The sequence below is a fragment of the Somniosus microcephalus genome, chromosome 31 (assembly GCF_052327205.1).
Source record: "Somniosus microcephalus isolate GS21.2 chromosome 31, FLI_Smic_1.0, whole genome shotgun sequence".
In the NCBI taxonomy this organism is placed as follows: Eukaryota; Metazoa; Chordata; class Chondrichthyes; order Squaliformes; family Somniosidae; genus Somniosus; species Somniosus microcephalus.
Window position 1 is genome coordinate 24,986,515 of NC_141017.1, and position 19,820 is coordinate 25,006,334.

General features: G+C 51.2%; 1 protein-coding gene across 3 annotated transcripts in view; it reads left to right on the plus strand.

Moving 5' to 3' along the window:
• Window positions 1-738: 738 nt before the first annotated feature.
• Window positions 739-19,820, plus strand: part of LOC147097656 (SWI/SNF-related matrix-associated actin-dependent regulator of chromatin subfamily A member 4-like) — a 137,531-nt gene continuing 118,449 nt past the window's right edge. For 2 of the 3 annotated variants that reach the window (XM_085971650.1, XM_085971649.1), the window contains exon 1: window positions 742-1,264. The gene's annotated coding sequence lies outside the window, so the exon portion shown is untranslated. Of the gene's footprint in view, window positions 1,265-19,820 lie in introns of all 3 variants that reach the window. The other variant, XM_085971651.1, reaches the window with a different exon arrangement.

Sequence of the window (19,820 nt, forward strand, 5' to 3'; positions counted from 1 at the left end):
CCCCCTCCGCCTGTTCCCCTCTTTCCCCCTCCGCCTGTTCCCCTCTTTCCCCCTCCGCCTGTTCCCCTCTTTCCCCCTCCGCCTGTTCCCCTCTTTCCCCCTCCGCCTGTTCCCCTCTTTCCCCCTCCGCCTGTTCCCCTCTTTCCCCCTCCGCCTGTTCCCCTCTTTCCCCCTCCGCCTGTTCCCCTCTTTCCCCCTCCGCCTGTTCCCCTCTCCCTTTCTGTTTATTTTTTCTTCGTTCCCACTCTCTTTGTCGTCTTCCCCTTTCTTTCCTTTTCTCCATCATTCCCCCCTTCTTTCCTTTTCCCCATCATTCCCCCCTTCTTTCCTTTTCCCCATCATTCCCCACCTTTCATCTTTCCCCTTTCCTTTTTCCCCTCTCCCCTGCCCATTCCTCACTCTCCTCTCTCTTTTCCCTCTCTCCTTTCTTTCCCCTCCCTCTCTCCTTTCTGTCCCCTCCCTCCTGCCCATTCCTGTGTGAGAGTGTCTGTGTGTGTGAGTCTCTGTGTCTGTGTGTCTCTGTGTGTGTGTGAGTCTCTGTGTGTGTGTGTGTCTCTCTGTCTCTGTGTGTCTGTCTGTGTGTGTGGGTCTCTCTGTGTCTCTCTGTCTGTGTGTGTGGGTCTCTGTGTCTCTCTCTGTGTGTGTGGGTCTCTGTGTGTGTGGGTCTCTGTCTCTGTCTGTGTGTCTGTCTGTGTGTCTCTGTCTGTGTGTCTGTCTGTGTGTGTGTGGGTCTGTGTGTGTGTGTGGGTCTCTCTTGTCTGTGTGTGTCTGGGTCTCTCGTCTGTGTCTGTGGGTCTCTGTCTGTGTGTCTGGGTCTGTCTGTGTGTCTCTGACTGTGTGTGTGTGGGTATCTGTGTCTCTGTCTGTGTGTGTGTGTCTCTGTCTCTGTGTGTGGGTGTCTCTGTCTCTGTGTGTGGGTCTCTGTCTGTGTGTGTGGGTCTCTGTCTGTGTCTGTGTGGGGGGTCTCTCTGTCTGTCTGTGTGTCTCTGTCTGTGTGTGTGGGTATCTGTGTGTCTCTGTCTGTGTGTGTGAGTATCTGTGTGTCTCTGTCTGTGTGTGTGAGTATCTGTGTGTCTCTGTCTGTGTGTGTGGGTCTCTCTCTCTCCCTGGCCGCCCATCCCCCACTCCCGCAGTCCAGGGGCCGCGCATGCGCCCTCCCCGCCTGCCCCTCTCCTCCCTCCCCGCTCTCTCTCTCCCTCCCTCACAGTTACCGGCGGCTCTCTTTGTTCCATTAAACCCCGAGCGGCGGCGCCTCCATCTCCAGGTAACACCATCTCGCTTCTTCCTCCTCCGGTGCCGGGGCGGGCGAGCGGCGGGCCGCAGGTTGGCGGTGTCGGTGGTAGGGGCGGCCGGTGGAGCGGTGCCGGCTCCGGGGCGGCTTTATTGTCGAGAGCCGCAGGCCCCGCCGCCCGATATGGTGGCGCATTCGGACTAAAATTAATTAGTTTATATTGCGATTAATTCAAAATATATTGTTTAGCCGGCTCCCCACACGCCGACGGGGCTCGCCTTGCTTCACTGTGCTGCTCGGATCAGCCACATTATTTCTGTGTTTCTCTCACACCCGGGCAGTCTGCGTGGGTAGCTGCTAAACAAAGCATCGGAGGACTGCTGTCTGCACAGAGATGTGTGTTTTTCTGCTAATTCAAGAAAAACAAACTTTTATTACTGTATATGCAGTACTTTTAAATATCTCTTTTCGTGTGTTGGAATAAAATGCATTTCAATGTCCCTGGCAATTTTTTTTTTAGTTTAAGTTATATATCATGTTTACAGTTTTTTTTAATTCCTCCTGTTCCCAACTTAAATGCAAATAGTTGTTTAGAAGTTTTGTTGTGATGGTAGCAAAGCAAAAGGAGGATGTATGTTCTGAATTGAATCAGTGCCTTCATAAAATCTGACAAATTGCTGTTTATATATTTTTTTCTTTCAATCTTTCACAAATGTTCCTGTGAGCACAGAGGTCAGGTTTGTTTTGTTTATCACTTGTGGTTTCATTGATGCCGCGATTTATTGTATTTGAATGATGTGGCTGTTCAGAAACAAAGCTTCAAAGGTTGTACATTGCATTTATTTTTAAATCATTCTCTTTTGTATTAAAATAGTTTTGTTTTCCCCACCTCCTCTGGACTGCTGCTGCTGTTGCGATAAATACATTCGGTAGTGCAGAATTCAGCTCGTGTTTAAAGTTTTTAAAGATCCTTTAAGTACAGTGGTTTTAGCAGTGCAGCATTGCCTCTTGCCTGGAGGACTCAAGCTGAGCAAAGCTTCCCTTCCCACCAGTGAATGAGATTTTCTATTAGCCAGCCTGCTGGATGCTCCGTTCCCTCCCCACCAATCTCTGGGGGGAGGGGGAATTGGAAGGCAGATTTATTATAACTTGCTTTGCAATCCTTGCCCTCCTGTAGGGTGCTACTGGACGGCATTGATGGATGCAGCAGTTCACCGTTCCGATCATACTGCCTTTCCTGTGGAGGTGACCAGAAAGAGGGGAAAAGTTTCCTTTTTCAAAAAAAATTTTTTTTTCCATTTTTCTCGCTTCGCCTAAAGTTGTGAACTTCTGCTAAGGGGCAGGATTTGCAGACATCTCTTCCCATGGGAGCCCAGTCACTTTGAGTGTTGGCAGGCTATTTGACTGTGGCAGGCATTACAGCTGAGCCAATCCGGTCCCCTTGCGCATGCTGAAATTAAAACAGAAAATGCTGGGGAAACACTCGGCAGGTCAAGCAGCATCTGTGGAGAGAGAAACAAGAGTTAACGGTTCAGGTCGAGGATGTTTCATCAAGAAGAAGTTAAAAGATTTAACAGTTTATAAGCAATAACAGAGCCAGGGAAAAAGGGAGGAAAGAACAACAGGGAAGGTGATAGCTGTCAGGAATGGGAACCACGACCAACTTTCTAGTTACGGGCCAACTGCTGGTCAGACTTGAGATCAGCCAACTGCACTGATCAGAAAGAAAGAAATACTTGCATTTATATAGCGCCTTTCATGACCTCCAGATGTCCCAATGCGCTTTACAGTCATGGAAAGTACTTTTTGAAGTGTAGTCACTGTTGTAATGTAGGAAACGCGGCAGCCAATTTGCACACAGCAAGCTCCCACAAACAGTAATGTGATACTGACCAGATCATCTGTTTTTAGTGATGTTGATTGAAGGATAAATATTGGCCAGGACACCGGGGAGAACTCCCCTGCTCCTCTTCCAAATGGTGCCACGGGATCTTTTGCATCCACCGAAAGACGGCACCTCCGACAGTGCAGCACTCCCACAGCACTGCACTGGAGTGTCAGCCTAGATTTTTGTGCTCAAGTCTCTGGAGTGGGACTATGAACCCACAACCTCCTGACTCCGAGGCGAGAGAGTGCTGCCCACTGAGCCACAGATAACCCTGTGATCGAACCGACAACCTTCTGACTCCGAGGCGAGAGCGTGCTGCCCACTGAGCCACGGATAACCCTGTGATCGAACCGACAACCTTCTGACTCCGAGGCGAGAGCGTGCTGCCCACTGAGCCACGGATAACCCTGTGATCGAACCCACAACCTTCTGACTCCGAGGCGCGAGAGTGCTGCCCACTGAGCCACAGATAACCCTGTGATCGAACCCACAACCTTCTGACTCCGAGGCGAGAGAGTGCTGCCCACTGAGCCACAGATAACCCTGTGATCGAACCCACAACCTCCTGACTCCGAGGCGAGAGTGTGCTGCCCACTGGGCCACAGATAACCCTGTGATCGAACCCACAACCTCCTGACTCCGAGGTGAGAGAGAGTGCTGCCCACTGGGCCACAGATAACCCTGTGATCGAACCCGCAACCTTCTGACTCCGAGGTGAGAGAGTGCTGCCCACTGGGCCACAGATAACCCTGTGATCGAACCCACAACCTTCTGACTCCGAGGTGAGAGAGTGCTGCCCACTGGGCCACAGATAACCCTGTGATCGAACCCACAACCTCCTGACTCCGAGGTGAGAGAGAGTGCTGCCCACTGAGCCACGGATAACCCTGTGATCGAACCGACAACCTCCTGACTCCGAGGTGAGAGAGAGTGCTGCCCACTGGGCCACAGATAACCCTGTGATCGGACCGACAACCTTCTGACTCCGAGGTGAGAGAGAGTGCTGCCCACTGGGCCACAGATAACCCTGTGATCAAACCCACAACCTCCTGACTCCGAGGTGAGAGAGTGCTGCCCACTGAGCCACAGATAACCCTGTGATCGAACCCACAACCTCCTGACTCCGAGGTGAGAGAGTGCTGCCCACTGAGCCACAGATAACCCTGTGATCGAACCCACAACCCTCTGACTCCGAGGCGAGAGCGTGCTGCCCACTGGGCCACAGATAACCCTGTGATCGAACCCACAACCTCCTGACTCCGAGGTGAGAGAGAGTGCTGCCCACTGGGCCACAGATAACCCTGTGATCTGAGAGAGTGCTGCCCACTGGGCCACAGATAACCCTGTGATCGAACCCACAACCTTCTGACTCCGAGGTGAGAGAGTGCTGCCCACTGGGCCACAGATAACCCTGTGATCGAACCCACAACCTCCTGACTCCGAGGTGAGAGAGAGTGCTGCCCACTGAGCCACGGATAACCCTGTGATCGAACCGACAACCTCCTGACTCCGAGGTGAGAGAGAGTGCTGCCCACTGGGCCACAGATAACCCTGTGATCGGACCGACAACCTTCTGACTCCGAGGTGAGAGAGAGTGCTGCCCACTGGGCCACAGATAACCCTGTGATCAAACCCACAACCTCCTGACTCCGAGGTGAGAGAGTGCTGCCCACTGAGCCACAGATAACCCTGTGATCGAACCCACAACCTCCTGACTCCGAGGCGAGAGCGTGCTGCCCACTGAGCCACAGATAACCCTGTGATCGAACCCACAACCTCCTGACTCCGAGGTGAGAGAGTGCTGCCCACTGAGCCACAGATAACCCTGTGATCGAACCCACAACCTCCTGACTCCGAGGCGAGAGAGCGTGCTGCCCACTGAGCCACAGATAACCCTGTGATCGAACCCACAACCCTCTGACTCCGAGGCGAGAGCGTGCTGCCCACTGAGCCACAGATAACCCTGTGATCGAACCCACAACCTCCTGACTCCGAGGTGAGAGAGAGTGCTGCCCACTGAGCCACAGATAACCCTGTGATCGAACCCACAACCTTCCTGCTCTGTGTGGCTCGATTGCACGTCATGTGGAGCATTTCTCCACAATCGATCCCTCCAGATGTGGATTTTTCTTTTTGAAGCATAACGTGTAAATTTAATCTAGAAAGGACAGCGCCCGCAGCAATACAGTGTCCTTGTAGTGCTGCTCTGGGGAGTCAGTAGTGGGCATGAACTTAAATCATCTAGGCAGGGTTTTTTTAAATCCACAGCACGGTTCAGAGTTGAGAGCACTGCTGGCTGATGTCACATTCAGTTGTTCAGAGCGTGAAGCGCAGGCTGAGTTTCTGAAATGCGATCACTTCTCCAGCTAATGGTTAAAAGGCAGAGGGACTCATGCTTTCAGTAGAAAGGGCTGGGCTGGGTGAGGACAGCTCAGTCGTATAGCGGGGCCAGCACTTTGCTTCGCAGTACAGAGGTCACACGGGTCATGCTTCAGAGCAGCCTGTCACTCAGATCTGTCAGCCTCGTTCGGCATGAATTTTATCTTGTCAGCTGGACCACTAATTGGAGGGGGCGACTCGATGGGAGACTGGAGGAAGCTCTCCCGTTTTATTTAACTTGCTTTTTCTAAAAGAGTATATTGTGGATACATTCCCCTCCTTCCCCCTAAAATGTTATCACCCTTTTCCATCTGACCAGACCCCTCTGCAGAGTTGGCTAGAGCACATCCTTCATCAAGAGGAGCCAAGGAGTGCTTGGAAGCAACTTGCTCTGACTCTCCTCCCTGCCCGTGGATTGGTGGAAGACGCACTGAGCTTTGCTTAGCCCCTCCCTGCTCAGCATGGCCCCCCCGGGGGCTAGGAGCTGCAATTTGAGCCCACGTTGTGCAGTTACCTCCTCATTTACCCTTTTCCGGCAACATCCCAGTGGATTACAGGGCAGTTTGTTGAAGCCGCTGTTTCCCCTGGGCAGTCTTTTCCCCACCCCCTGTTTGGAGGAGGCTGTGCTGTGATTAGTCGTAATCCCTTGCTCACAGCACAGGGGTGAAATGTGGCAAAAGTTACATTAAACCCTAAGTGGGGAAAAAAAATTCGGTTGCTTTGCGCCTCCCGTTAGTGCCCTCTTAGGGCGCTAAGGGGGCACAAAGCAACTAGCGCCCGGGCGCAGCGATGTTTGCGCCGCTCATGAAACTGACCAGACATTTTGTGGCGGCGCTAAACACTACCGCCACGATCTCCTGCGCCCGCAGATCGTGACGTCAGTCGAGTGTGCTGCGCCCTGGACCGGATATTGAGTGGCACCCCCTACCTTTCTGCCTGCCGCTAGCAACAACAGGTAGAGGGGAATGTTTTGCAGTTGGGAAGGGAAGGGGGAGCACTATTTAAAGGCGGCCGCTTCCTGCCTTTTTTTGTCGGCGACATTTTTGCACCACGCATTCAGAGAGAGAGAGAGAGAGAGACTTCTGGAGAGATTCAACGCTGTGTGAAGGAGTTTTGGGTACTGAGCAGCACTTTGCAGGTTCATTTTGATTTGACCTTCCTTGCATCGATTTAGAAGGGACTATGGGGGCTGCACTCGGAGCTCTTTCCCTGGGCGCCTCCATTGTTCTTTCCAGCAGAATTGATGTACAGTTCTCGCCAGGTCGAGATTCAAGGCTGCAATGAGCAGGGTGTGGATGGAGAGCAAGATCGACCCTCCCCTTTAAGAACTGGCCATCTGTGTTCCATTGCTGACATCACCTTAGCTTCGCCAGCGCTCGGAGTTAGTGCCTCGCTCCTCGGCGTTAGCACCTTAAGACAGGTGTGTAGCGCCTGATTTTGCACTCCAATCACCTCCAGGGGCGATAGATGCCAAGTTTGCAGTCGTAGGCGATAATTAGCGCCGGGCGCTAAACTTTGCGCCCAGCCGATAATTGCGCCCCAAACGGGGCGACACCAAATTTCTCCAACTAAGAGCGTTTTCATCCGAATTTTTAACAACAACAGGCTGCATTTATATAGCGCCTTTAACGTCCCATGGTGCATCACAGGAGTGTTATTAGACAACATTACAAAACAGAAAATGATCGCAACCCTTCCCTTCCCCCCACTTTCTCCCACACTCTCCTCCCCTTCCTTTCCTCCCCCTCTCTCCACCCCCCCACCCTCCACCTCTCTCCTCCCCCTCTCTCCTCCCCCCCACCCTCCCCCTCTCTCCTCCCCCCCACCCTCCCCCTCTCTCCTCCCCCCCACCCTCCCCCTCTCTCCTCCCCCCCACCCTCCCCCTCTCTCCTCCCCCCCACCCTCCCCCTCTCTCCTCCCCCCCACCCTCCCCCTCTCTCCTCCCCCCCACCCTCCCCCTCTCTCCTCCCCCCCACCCTCCCCCTCTCTCCTCCCCCCCACCCTCCCCCTCTCTCCTCCCCCCCACCCTCCCCCTCTCTCCTCCCCCCCACCCTCCCCCTCTCTCCTCCCCCCCACCCTCCCCCTCTCTCCTCCCCCCCACCCTCCCCCTCTCTCCTCCCCCCCACCCTCCCCCCTCTCCTCCCCCCCACCCTCCCCTCTCTCCTCCCCCCCACCCTCCCCCTCTCTCCTCCCCCCCACCCTCCCCCTCTCTCCTCCCCCCCACCCTCCCCCTCTCTCCTCCCCCCCACCCTCCCCCTCTCTCCTCCCCCCCACCCTCCCCCTCTCTCCTCCCCCCCACCCTCCCCCTCTCTCCTCCCCCCACCCTCCCCCTCTCTCCTCCCCCCACCCTCCCCCTCTCTCCTCCCCCCACCCCCCCCACTCTCCATCCCCCCACCCTCCACCCCCCCACCCTCCCCCTCTCTCCTCCCCCTCTCTCCTCCCCCCACCCTCCCCCTCTCTCCTCCCCCCACCCTCCCCCTCTCTCCTCCCCCCCACCCTCCCCCTCTCTCCTCCCCCCCACCCTCCCCCTCTCTCCTCCCCCCCCACCCTCCCCCTCTCTCCTCCCCCCCCACCCTCCCCCTCTCTACTCCCCCCCCACCCTCCCCCTCTCTCCTCCCCCCCCCACCCTCCCCCTCTCTCCTCCCCCCCACCCTCCCCCTCTCTCCTCCCCCCCACCCTCCCCCTCTCTCCTCCCCCCCACCCTCCCCCTCTCTCCTCCCCCCCCACCCTCCCCCTCCTCCCCCCCCACCCTCCCCCTCTCTCCTCCCCCCCCACCCTCCCCCTCTCTCCTCCCCCCCACCCTCCCCCTCTCTCCTCCCCCCCACCCTCCCCCTCTCTCCTCCCCCTCTCTCCTCCCCCCCCCACCCTCCCCCTCTCTCCTCCCCCCCCCACCCTCCCCCTCTCTCCTCCCCCCCCCACCCTCCCCCTCTCTCCTCCCCCCCCACCCTCCCCCTCTCTCCTCCCCCCCCACCCTCCCCCTCTCTCCTCCCCCCCCACCCTCCCCCTCTCTCCTCCCCCCCCAACCTCCCCCTCTCTCCTCCCCCCCCACCCCCCCCCACTCTCCACCCCCCCACCCTCCCCCTCTCTCCTCCCCCCCACCCTCCCCCTCTCTCCTCCCCCCACCCTCCCCCTCTCTCCTCCCCCCACCCTCCCCCTCTCTCCTCCCCCCCACCCTCCCCCTCTCTCCTCCCCCCCACCCTCCCCCTCTCTCCTCCCCCCCACCCTCCCCCTCTCTCCTCCCCCCCACCCTCCCCCTCTCTCCTCCCCCCCACCCTCCCCCTCTCTCCTCCCCCCCACCCTCCCCCTCTCTCCTCCCCCCCACCCTCTCCCCCCCCCACCCTCTCCCCCACCCTCCCCCCCACCCTCCCCCTCTCTCCTCCCCCCACCCTCCCCCTCTCTCCTCCCCCACCCTCCCCCTCTCTCCTCCCCCTCTCTCCTCCCCCTCTCTCCTCCTCCCACCCTCCCCCTCTCTCCTCACCCTCCTCCCCTTTCCCCCTCTCCCCTTTCCCCCTCTCCCCTTTCCTCCTCCTCTCCTCCTTTTCCCCCCTCCCCCTCTCTGTTGTTTTGAAGAGATACCGGATCATTGTCCCCAAGCCCAAGGTGATTGAACCGGTTTCAGTGTGATGTGAGCATAATTAAGCGTCCTGCTGTTGTGGGAATAACAAATGAAGTTTGAAGCCCGAGATTTGGATGGAGAAAGCCGCGCATTCCCCAAGTTACAGCACAGTGACTGGATCTTCCGGAGTACAGGCTCCTCCTAATAATTCAAAGTTGTCTTTAGTGCATTAAAAAATAATTTGAATGAACTAATAATTTGCATGGTGGCGGATCACATCGGCGCCAGCCCTCGGCACCATCCTATTGTGTACACAAAGTATCCGACTTGTTTAACAACTGGCACAGCCACTTTCCCAGAGATCGCTGCCTGACAGTATATTGTGATGTGTAAAATACCATGTGTGTGTGTGAGTGGTTTTTTTGTGGTGGCTGTTGCTGTGGCAACGGGAAAAATGGTTAAAGAGACATTCGAGTATTGCTCGGTTTTGAATGTGGCGCATAAATTGAAACTATAAGATGCATGGATACATTGGAGCACTGCTCAGGGTGCTTGCTGGGAGCAGGTACGACTATACATATGAAATTGCAATTACAAAGTATTCACAGCACAGAAACAGGCCATTCGGCCCAACTGGTCCATGCTGGTGTCTATGCTCCACAGGAGCCTCCTCCTCTTCATCTCACCCTATCAGCATATCCCTCTATTCCTTTCTCCCTCATGTGCTTATCTAGCTTCCCCGTAAATGCATCTGTGCTATTCGCCTCAACCACTCCCTGTGGCAGCGAGTCCCACTTTCCTTTATTAGCCGAGGCATAGAATATAAAAGCAGGGAGGTTATGCATGAACTGTATAAAACACTAGTTAGGCCACAGCTAAAATACTGCGTACAGTTCTGGTCACCACATTACAGGAAAGATGTGATTGCACGAGAGAGGGTGCAGAGGAGATGTTGCCAGGATTGGAGAATTTTAGCTACGAGGAAAGACTGGATCGGCTGGGGTTGTTTTCTTTGGAATAGAGGAGGCTGAGGGGAGATTTAATTGAGGCGTATAAAATTATGAGGGGCCTGGATAGAGTGGATAGGAAGGACCTATTTCCCTCATCAGAGAAGTCAATAACTAGGGGGCATAGATTTAAAGTAATTGATAGAAGGATTAGAGGGGTTTTGAGGAGAATGTTTTTCACCCAGTGTGTGGTGGGGGTCTGGAACTCACTGCCTGAAAGGGTGGTAGAGGCAGAAACCCTCATCACATTTAAAAAGTACTTGGATATGCACTTGAAGTGCCGTAACCTACAGGGCTACGGACCAAGAACTGGAAAGTAGGATTAGGTTGGATGGCTCTTTTTCAGCCGCCATAGACACGATGGGCCGAATGGTCTCCTTCTGTGCCGTAAATGATTCTAACCACTCTCTGGGTGAAGAAGTTTCTCCTGAATTCCCCATTGGATTTATTAGTGGCTATCTTATATTCCTGACCCCTAATTTTGGTCTTCCCAACAAGTGGAAGTCTCTACGTCTACCTTATCAAACCCTTTCATAATCTTGAAGACCTCTATCACCCCTCAGCCTTCTCTTCTCCATCATGACTAAACACTTCCTGCCCACACCCTCTGCAAGCATGTAATAGAATACATAGATAATCTCCTGGGAGAGGCAAAGTAACAAAATCCCAGGGCCAATAAGGGGAAACTACTCTGCCACCCCACCTCAGGTGATCATACCCAGTTGGGGTTATCAGAGGACCAAGTGTTGACTATAAAACCACTTGCTTTCTATATGTGATATATATATTGGGCAGGAAGAGCGTGGCTGAGAGATCAAAACTTCCCATGGTGGAACAGTAATCAAAAGTCAGCACTGGAGGCTGTAGGGCTGGGACAGAGAGCTGGAGAAGGTTTCCAACCTGCATTCAGAGACAGGAGGTAAAGGGGACTGAGATGAATAATCTAGATGAGGTAACCACATGTCAGAGCAACAGAATAATTTGAATGCTGGCATAGGCATGGTGGGCCGAATGGCCTCCTGTGCTGTATCATTCTATAATGGGAACTGATAGAAACTATTTCCGCTGGCTGGGGAAGCTAGGACTTAGGGGGCATAGCCTAAAAATTAGAGCCAGGCCTTTCAGGAGTGAAGTCAGGAAACACGTCTACACGCAAAGGGTGTTAGAAGTTTGGAACTCTCTTCCGCAAACAACAATCAACGCTAGATCAATTGTTCATTTTAAATCTAAGATTGATAGATTTTTGTTAACCAAAGGTATTAAGGGATATGGGGCAAGGGCGGGTATATGGAGTTAGATCGCAGATCAGCCATGATCTCATTGAATGGTGGATCAGGCTTGAGGGGCTAAATGTTCCTAAGATGTGATCTCTGCCCCAGTGAAGAACCGGTCCAGCCCCCTCTCGATGATGTACAGAGAGTCAGCACACATCACACCAGACAGCAATGTATTCCAGGGGCTCACTACTGTCTGGGAAAAGAAGGACCGTCCAGCATCCAGTCTATTCCTACTCTCGCATCGTTTAAACTCACGGTGCACGGAGCTGTTCTACGAAGCTGGTCTTCCAATATCAGTATGTGCACCATTTCTTTCTCTGTCCTCCTCCCCTGAAGCTGCCATCTAAGGATCTGAAAGGCACAAATTCTTTGCCTTCTTTCCTCTCGGTGACAGTCACACCTTTTCAACTAGACTGTGGTCAACATCTGACCACAATTGGGAAGTGCATTTTTAGGCAGTCACCAAGGCAAACAGCCCTGTGGAGAATCACATGGACATAAACAATGGACGTCGTGTTGTGTCGCTACAGCTTCCCTCGCCACTGTTCCACGCAGGCTCTGGCTCGAGAGTTGAAGTCCCTCGGGTCTTTAGGTCTGCGTGGCTCTGGTAGAAGAGGGCATTCTAGGAGATGCTCCATTGTTTGAGGAGCCTCTCCGCAGTCACAGTCGGTGGTATCAGTTTGGCTGTATCCCCACTTCTGCACGAGGGCTCTGCAGCGGCTGACACCAGTCCTGAGACGATGGAGACACAGCCAAGTCTCACTGGCTCCTGTTGGAAGAGATTCCTCTGGATCAAAGGATAGCTTGTGTGGCTTTGTCTGCAGATCCTTTGACCAAGCATCTAGTCTACAGCGGTGGGGATTACATTCCAAGGGCTAAACAGCATGTTAAAAACTGCTCCTGGACTTGAGCCTCTTAGTTGCTGGATCGTGTTGAAAAAGTGGATGATGGGAATCACTTGTCTGCTTTGACCTTTCCACACTTGATGAAACTCGCCTTCTTATGAAAGGTGGGGCAATGCCAGCTACACTCGACTTTCCTCAACAATGGGCAGTGTTTTGGGAAGGCAGACTTGGATATGCAACCACAAGAACACGTTTTAGTTCCGAGATCTATAAATGGTTGAGGGATGATTGCATTGGAGCTCACCAGGAGGTTTGATCACTTGCAGAATAACTTTACTGAAGAACAAAGGGTTAACTCACCAATTAGAAGCAAAGTATGGGTCATGCAGTCGCCCCGCTGGGCTGCTCATCAGTTCAAGCGTGGCTCAGGGTTTCCCAGTTCAGAATTTAGACTCTCCTCACTGATGAAGAGAGAAGTGACCTCAACAATAAATCAAGTCAAACATCTGCCTTTCCGATAGGCATTGAAGAGGAGCAGGGGATTCTCCACCAACACCATCAAAAACAGATCCACTGGTCATCCACCTCCTGGCTAAACGTGGGATCTTGCTGTGCACAAAATGGCTGCTGCATTTGTTTACATAACCATCACACCACCTTTATCCAGCCATCACATTTTGCCTAAATCCAAAAATGAATACCATAGTCAATGATAGAAATGATGGTCCAACCCATCAACATCCCCGCCTGTTCTTTTCCAACAGATATAATCCTAACCATATCTTTACAAATGTATCTCCAGCAGCGGAAACTATGGGGGAGAATTTCCATGAGGGGGGAGGGAGGTCTCGATCTCCCGCTGTAACTTCACCAGAAGATTGGCAGAAACCTGGCAAAGTGGCGTAAATGGCTATTAACACCGGTTCCCCACCAACACTATGCGAGGAGAATCCCTGTGGTAATTCTATCCCTATATCTTTATTAAATATCTGATGGGTGTGCCTCTGTATCAGCCTCAAATAAAAGGGTGGATTACCTCTTGTAAGAGTCAAGTGATATCAAGCCGTGGCTCAGTGGTTAGCACTCTTGCCTCTGAGTCAGAAGGTTGTGGGTTCAGAGACTTGAGCACAATAATCTAATCTTAACGCTCCAGTGCAGTACTAAGTGAGTGCTGCGCTGTCAGAGGTACCGTCATGCGGATGAGACGTTAAACCGAGGCCTCGTCTGCTCTCTCGGTTGGACATAAAAGATCCCACAGCACTATTTAGAAGAAGAGCAGGGGAGTTGCACCTGAACCAGAGCGGGACAAATATCCTTGCGGGGAGGTTTGCTAGCACTGTTCGGGGGGGTTTAAACTAAAATGGCAGGGGGTTGGGAACCTGAGCAGGGAGACAGAGGAAAGGAGAACAGGGATAAAAGCAAAAGATAGGAAGGAGAAAAACAAAAGTGGCAGAGAAATCAACGGTTTAAATCAAACATGGTCACAATAAATAATAATTCTAATAGGTCTAAGAGTGTTAAAAAAACAAGCCTGAAGGCTTTGTGTCTTAATGTGAGGAGCATTTGTAATAAGGTGGATGAATTGGCTGCGCAAATAAAGGTAAACGAATATGATTTGGTTGGGATTACGGAAACATGGCTCAAGGATGGCCAAGACTGGGAACTCAACATCCAGGGGTATTCGATATTCAGGAAAGATAGGCAAAAAGGAAAGGGAGGTGGGGTAGCATTACTGGTTAAAGAAGGGATTAATACAATTGTAATGAAGGATATTAGCTCTGATGATGTGGAATCTGTATGGGTAGAATTGAGAAATACCAAGGGGAAAAAAACGTTAGTGGGAGTGGTATATAGACCTCCAAACAGTAAGGCGGAGGTTGGGGATGGCATTAAAAGGGAAATTAAAGAAGCGTGCAATAAGGGCACAGCAGTCATCATGGGTGACTTTAATCTACATATAGATTGGGCCAACCAAATTAGTAACAATACTGTGGAGGAGGAGTTCCTGGAGTGTTTACGGGATGGCTTCCTGGACCAATATGTAGAGGAACCAACCAGAGATCAGGCCATCTTAGACTGGGTATTATGTAACGAGAAAGGATTAATTAGCAATCTTGTTGTACGAGGCCCCTTGGGTCGGAGCAATCATAATATGATCGAATTCTTCATTAAGATGAAGAATGAAATATTTGACTCAGAGACTAGGGTCCTGAATTTAAATAAAGGAAACTGGGATGGTCTGAGGAGCGAGTTGGGTAGGATTGATTGGAGAATGGCACTCAAAGGGTTGACGGTGGATAGGCAATGGCAAATATTCAAAGACCGAATGGATGAGCTACAGAATTTGTTCATCCCAGTTTGGCATAAAAATAAAACAAGAAAGGTGACTCAACCGTGGCTAACAAGGGAAATTAGGGATAGCATAAGATCCAAGGAGAGGACATGTAAATTGGCTAGAAAAAGCAATAATCCTGAGGATTGGGAGCAGTTTAGGAGTCAACAAAGGAGGACAAAGGGATTAATTAAGAAAGGGAAAATAGAATATGAGAGTAAGCTATCAGGAAACATAAAAACTGACTGTAAAAGCTTTTATAGATATGTGAAGAGAAAAAGATTGGTGAAGTCAAGCGTAGGTCCCTTACAGTCAGAATCAGGGGAATTTATAATGGGAAACAAGGAAATGGCAGACCAACTAAATACATACTTTGGTTCTGCCTTCACAAAGGAGGACACAAATAACCTCCCAGAGATGCCGGGAAACATAGGGTCTAATGAGAGGGAGGAACTGAAAGAAATCAGTATCTGTAGGGAAATGGTGTTAAGAAAATTGATGGGACTGAAGGCCGATAAATCCCCAGGGCCTGATGGTCTACATCCCAGGGTACTTAAGGAAGTGGCCCTAGAGATAGTAGATGCATTGCTGGTCATCTTCCAGAACTCGATAGACTCTGGAACAGTACCCATGGATTGGAGGGTAGCTAATGTTACCCCACTATTCAAAAAAGGTGGTAGAGAAAAAGCGGGGAATTATAGAGCCTGACATCGGTAGTGGGGAAAATGCTAGAGTCTATTATAAAAGATGTAATAGCAGAGCACTTGGAAAGCAGTGACAGGATCGGACAAAGTCAACATGGATTTACAAAAGGTAAATCATGCTTGACTAATCTACTGGAATTTTTTGAGGATGTAACTGGTAAAATAGATAAGGGAGAACCAGTGGATGTGGTGTATTTGGACTTTCAGAAGGCTTTCGATAAGGTCCCACATAAGAGATTAGCATGCAAAATTAAGGCACAAGGGAGTGGGGGCAAGGTATTGACTTGGATAGAGAACTGGTTGGCGGACAGAAAGCAAAGAGTTGGAATAAACGGGTCGTTTTCCGAGTGGCAGGCAGTGACTAGTGGGGTACCGCAAGGATCGGCCCTAGGACCCCAGCTGTTCACAATATATATTAATGATCTGGACGAGGGAATTGGATGTAATATCTCCAAATTTGCAGATGACACAAAGCTGGGTGGGAGGGTAAGCTGTGAGGAGGATGTCGTGAAACTCCAGTACGATTTGGACAGGTTGGGTGATTGGGCAGAAACATGGCAAATGCACTATAATGTGGATAAATGTGAGGTTATCCACTTTGGTGGCAAAAACAGGAAGGCAGATTATTATTTGAATGGCAATAGATTGGGAGAAGGGGAAGTGCAACGAGACCTGGGTGTTATTGTGCACCAGTCGCTGAAGGTAAGCATGCAGGTGCAGCAGGCGGTTAAGAAGGCAAATGGTATGTTGGCCTTCGTAGCAAGAGGGTTCGAGTACAAGAACAAGGATGTCTTGCTGCAGTTGTACAGGGCCTTGGTGAGACCTCACCTTGAGTATTGTGTGCAGTTTTGGTCACCTTACCTGACGAAGGACGTTCTTGCCATGGAGGGAGTGCAGCGAAGATTCACCAGGCTGATACCTGGGATGGCAGGAATGACGTACGAGGAGAGATTGTGTCGATTGGGCTTATACTCACTGGAGTTTAGAAGATTGAGAGGGGATCTCATCGAAACCTATAAAATTCTGTCAGGTCTGGACAGACTAGATGCAGAAAGGATGTTTCTGGTGGCCGGGGAGGCCAGAACCAGGGGTCATAGTCAAAGGATAAGGGGTAAGCCATTTAGGACAGAAATTAGGGGGAATTTCTTCACCCAGAGAGTGGTGAACCTGTGGAATCCTCTGCCACAGAGGGCGGTGGAGGCCAGTTCATTAAATATATTCAAGAAAGAGTTGGATATGTTTCTTGAGGCTAAAGGGATCAAGGGATATGGGGAGAAGGCAGGGACAGGGTACTGAATTTGGATGATCAGCCATGATCTCATTGAATGGCGGAGCAGGCTCGAAGGGCCGAATGGCCTACTCCTGCTCCTATCTTCTATGTTTTGTTTTCTATGTTTATCCCCGGTGTCCTGGGGCCAATATTTATCCCTCAATCAACATCACTAAAAAGCAAATGATCTGGTCAGTATCTGTTTGTGGGAGCTTGCTGTGCGCAAATTGGCTGCCGAATTTCCCACATTACAACAGTGACTGCACTTCAAAAAAGTACTTCATTGGCTGTAAAGTGCTTTGGGACGTCCGGTGGTCACGATAGAAAAGCAGGTCTTTCACTCCACTGGGGTGAGGTAGAAGTGGAGCTAAAGACGGGCAAGAATAACTTTTAATAAGCAGGGTAAAAATAGGAACCAGCTGGAGGGTAGCGAGCAGCCTACTGATGTGGAATCTGGGGTTCATTTAATTAAAATTTCCATCTGATTGGCCACCAATCTGTGTTCAAGCAGGCAAATTCTTCTCCTCTCCGAGTCTCATTTATTCTCTTGCCTGACGGCAGCTCGTTACAAAGACAGCGAGTCAAACAATCTGGGTATTTTTAGCGCCCGTTGGGAAAGTGCAAAGCTCGGTCAGCCCCTCACTGGCTGAACTACGCTCAACCCCTCACTTCCTGTGACAGCTGGAGATGTTTGCTGTGGGATTGGATTGCTGGAACAAATAGTTTTTTTTTAAAAGAAAAGAGGAGGAAACCGGTTAACTAACTCCCCGCCAGCGATGGCTTGCACGACAGCGCCCGGGCACCTATTTTTGCAAAACAAAAGTGCTTAATTACCTTTTCGAAGAAATCTGCCGCAGTTGCTGTGACACCGTGCTCTTTTTGAAATTAGTAATCTGCAGCCGGGAATAAAGCTAAGAATATCCTGAGTGAAGGAAAGGGAAGGCCGTCCAGAAGGGAGCTTTTGTTTTAGCCATGCAATTTACTGCTGTAGGAAAATGCTTGAACTGAATGCCTAGATTGATTCCTGGGATGAGAGGGTTGTCCTTATGAGGAGAGATTGAGTAGATTGGGCTTACACTGTCTGGAGTTTAGAAGAATGAAAGGTGATCTCATTGAAATATAGAAGATTCTGAGGGGGATTGACAGAGTAGACGCTGAGAGGCTGTTGCCCCTGGCTGGAGAGCCTAGAACTAGAGGGGTCACAGTCTCAGAATTAGGGGTTGGCCATTTAAGACTGAGACGAGGAGGAATTTCTTCACTGAGTGTTGTGAATCTTTGGAATTCTCTACCTCAAACGGCTGTGGAGGCTCAGTCTTTGAGTATATTCAAGGCTGAGATCGATAGATTTTTGGGCTCCAGGAGAATCTTACTGAATGGCGGAGCAGGCTCGAGGGGCCATATGGTCTGCTCCTGCTCCTAATTCTTATGTTCATTAATCGTAGAGCGGGAGGGGAGAGGTACCAGTGCACTGAGACACTGGCAAGTAGGATGGGGAGAGGATGGCTCTCCACTGTGCGCGCACATACTCTCAGTCCCACCATTTGGACACGTGGCATATTGGGGAGAGTATCGCTCCGTCTGTTTGCAGCTGGTGTTGAGAGAGCCCCGGGGGGAAGAATGCCGCTGCCTCCCCCCGCCCCACCCCGACTTTTTATGGGGCATGGGTTGGTGGTGGGGGAATGGTAGTAAATAGAAATTAGTTACGTGAATCAGAGGGAACAAGGCAGAGAGCTGCCTGTGCCGCTACCCTGAGCTCCAGAGTCCCTAGCATGCTGGGCCGTAGAAACCCGCTGGTGATGAGGAGGCGGTTTTGCCAGCTTGGTGTCCATTCCTGCATTTGTAGGTGGAGTTGCCATGTGAGAAGGCAGCACTCCGATCATACATAAGAACATAACATAAGAAATAGGAGCAGGAGTCGGCCCTTCGAGCCTGCTCCGCCATTCAATGGGATCCTGGCTGATCTTCTGCCTCAACTCCATTCACCGGCCCTATCGCCATCTCCCTTGATGCCCTTACTAGTCAGAAATCTATCGACTTCTGTTTTGAATACCTAAACATCTTGCAGTCAGTACCCACATTAGATGCAACTTGCAACCCCAGGCCAGTGACTACACTCCAAAAGTACTTCATTGGCTGTAAAGCGCTTTGGGACGTCCTGAGGTCATGAAAGGCGCTATAGAAATGCAAGTCTTTTTTTTTAGGTGCCATTGAGGCCAATTGGCAATCATAACACCATTATTTTGTCTCCCCCCTACAGTAACAGCAGTCTCCTAGATCCAATCTACATTAATGGGCTTAGTATATACTCTTTGACATCTCTTGAGGAGATCTTTGAACAAGCGGGCACAGTAGTGTAGTGGTTATGGTACTGGGCTGCTAGATTGTCAGCAAAAACCCAACTGGTTCACCAACGTCCTCCAGAGAAGGGAACCTGCCACCCCAACCCAATCTGACCTACATGTGACTCCAGTCCCACACGTGGAGATTGGGCGGGAGAGTGGAGTTGAGGCAGAAGATCAGCCATGGGAAGAGTAGGCTTGAAGGGCCAAAGGGCCTACTCCTGCTCTTATTTCTTACGTTCACACATACGAACCAGAATGCCCACCAGCTCTACCTTTCTTCTTAGAAGCCCTACTCGGGGCAGCTACGAATGGTCACTAAATGCAGTCTTGCCAGTGTTGCCCACATTCTGCGAACAAATGTGGGCGGAAGCTCAGGCATTCACTAACAGTTTAAACCACTCTCCATCCCTTGTATTTACATAGCACCTGATCACAGCATTTCAAAGTGTTTCGCATACAATAAATTATGTTGATATGTCGTACAGTATCTGTAGTTACACTCTGGCCATTTTGTGCGCAGGAAGATCCCACAAACTGACCTGAGGTAGCATTGCCCTCAATTTGCCGAGTGTTTGCCACATGAATGGCCAGTTAATCTGCTTTTGGTGGTGTGGGTTGAGGAAGAAACGTTGGCGAGAGCTCACTTGCTCTTTTTCAAATAGCGTCAGTGGACAGGCAGGGCCTTAATTTAACGTCTCACCTGAAGGGCAGCTCTTCCGCCGATGGAGCAGTCCCTCAGTACCGCCAGCGTGGATTACGCCCTGCAATCCTCGGAGTGGGGTTTGAAGCCGCGAACTTCGAACACTGAGGCATCAGTGCTACCAACTGAGCCATGCGCCACTTTACACCATGCATCACTAATGGAGAAACAGCCTTGGCATACTCCTAGCGCAAGCATATGGCTTCATAAAATATGCATGTGAATGTAAGACCTTAAATAAAAACTGCCTCAATAGATCTTGACACCATTCACTTTTTGTCCAGTTTCC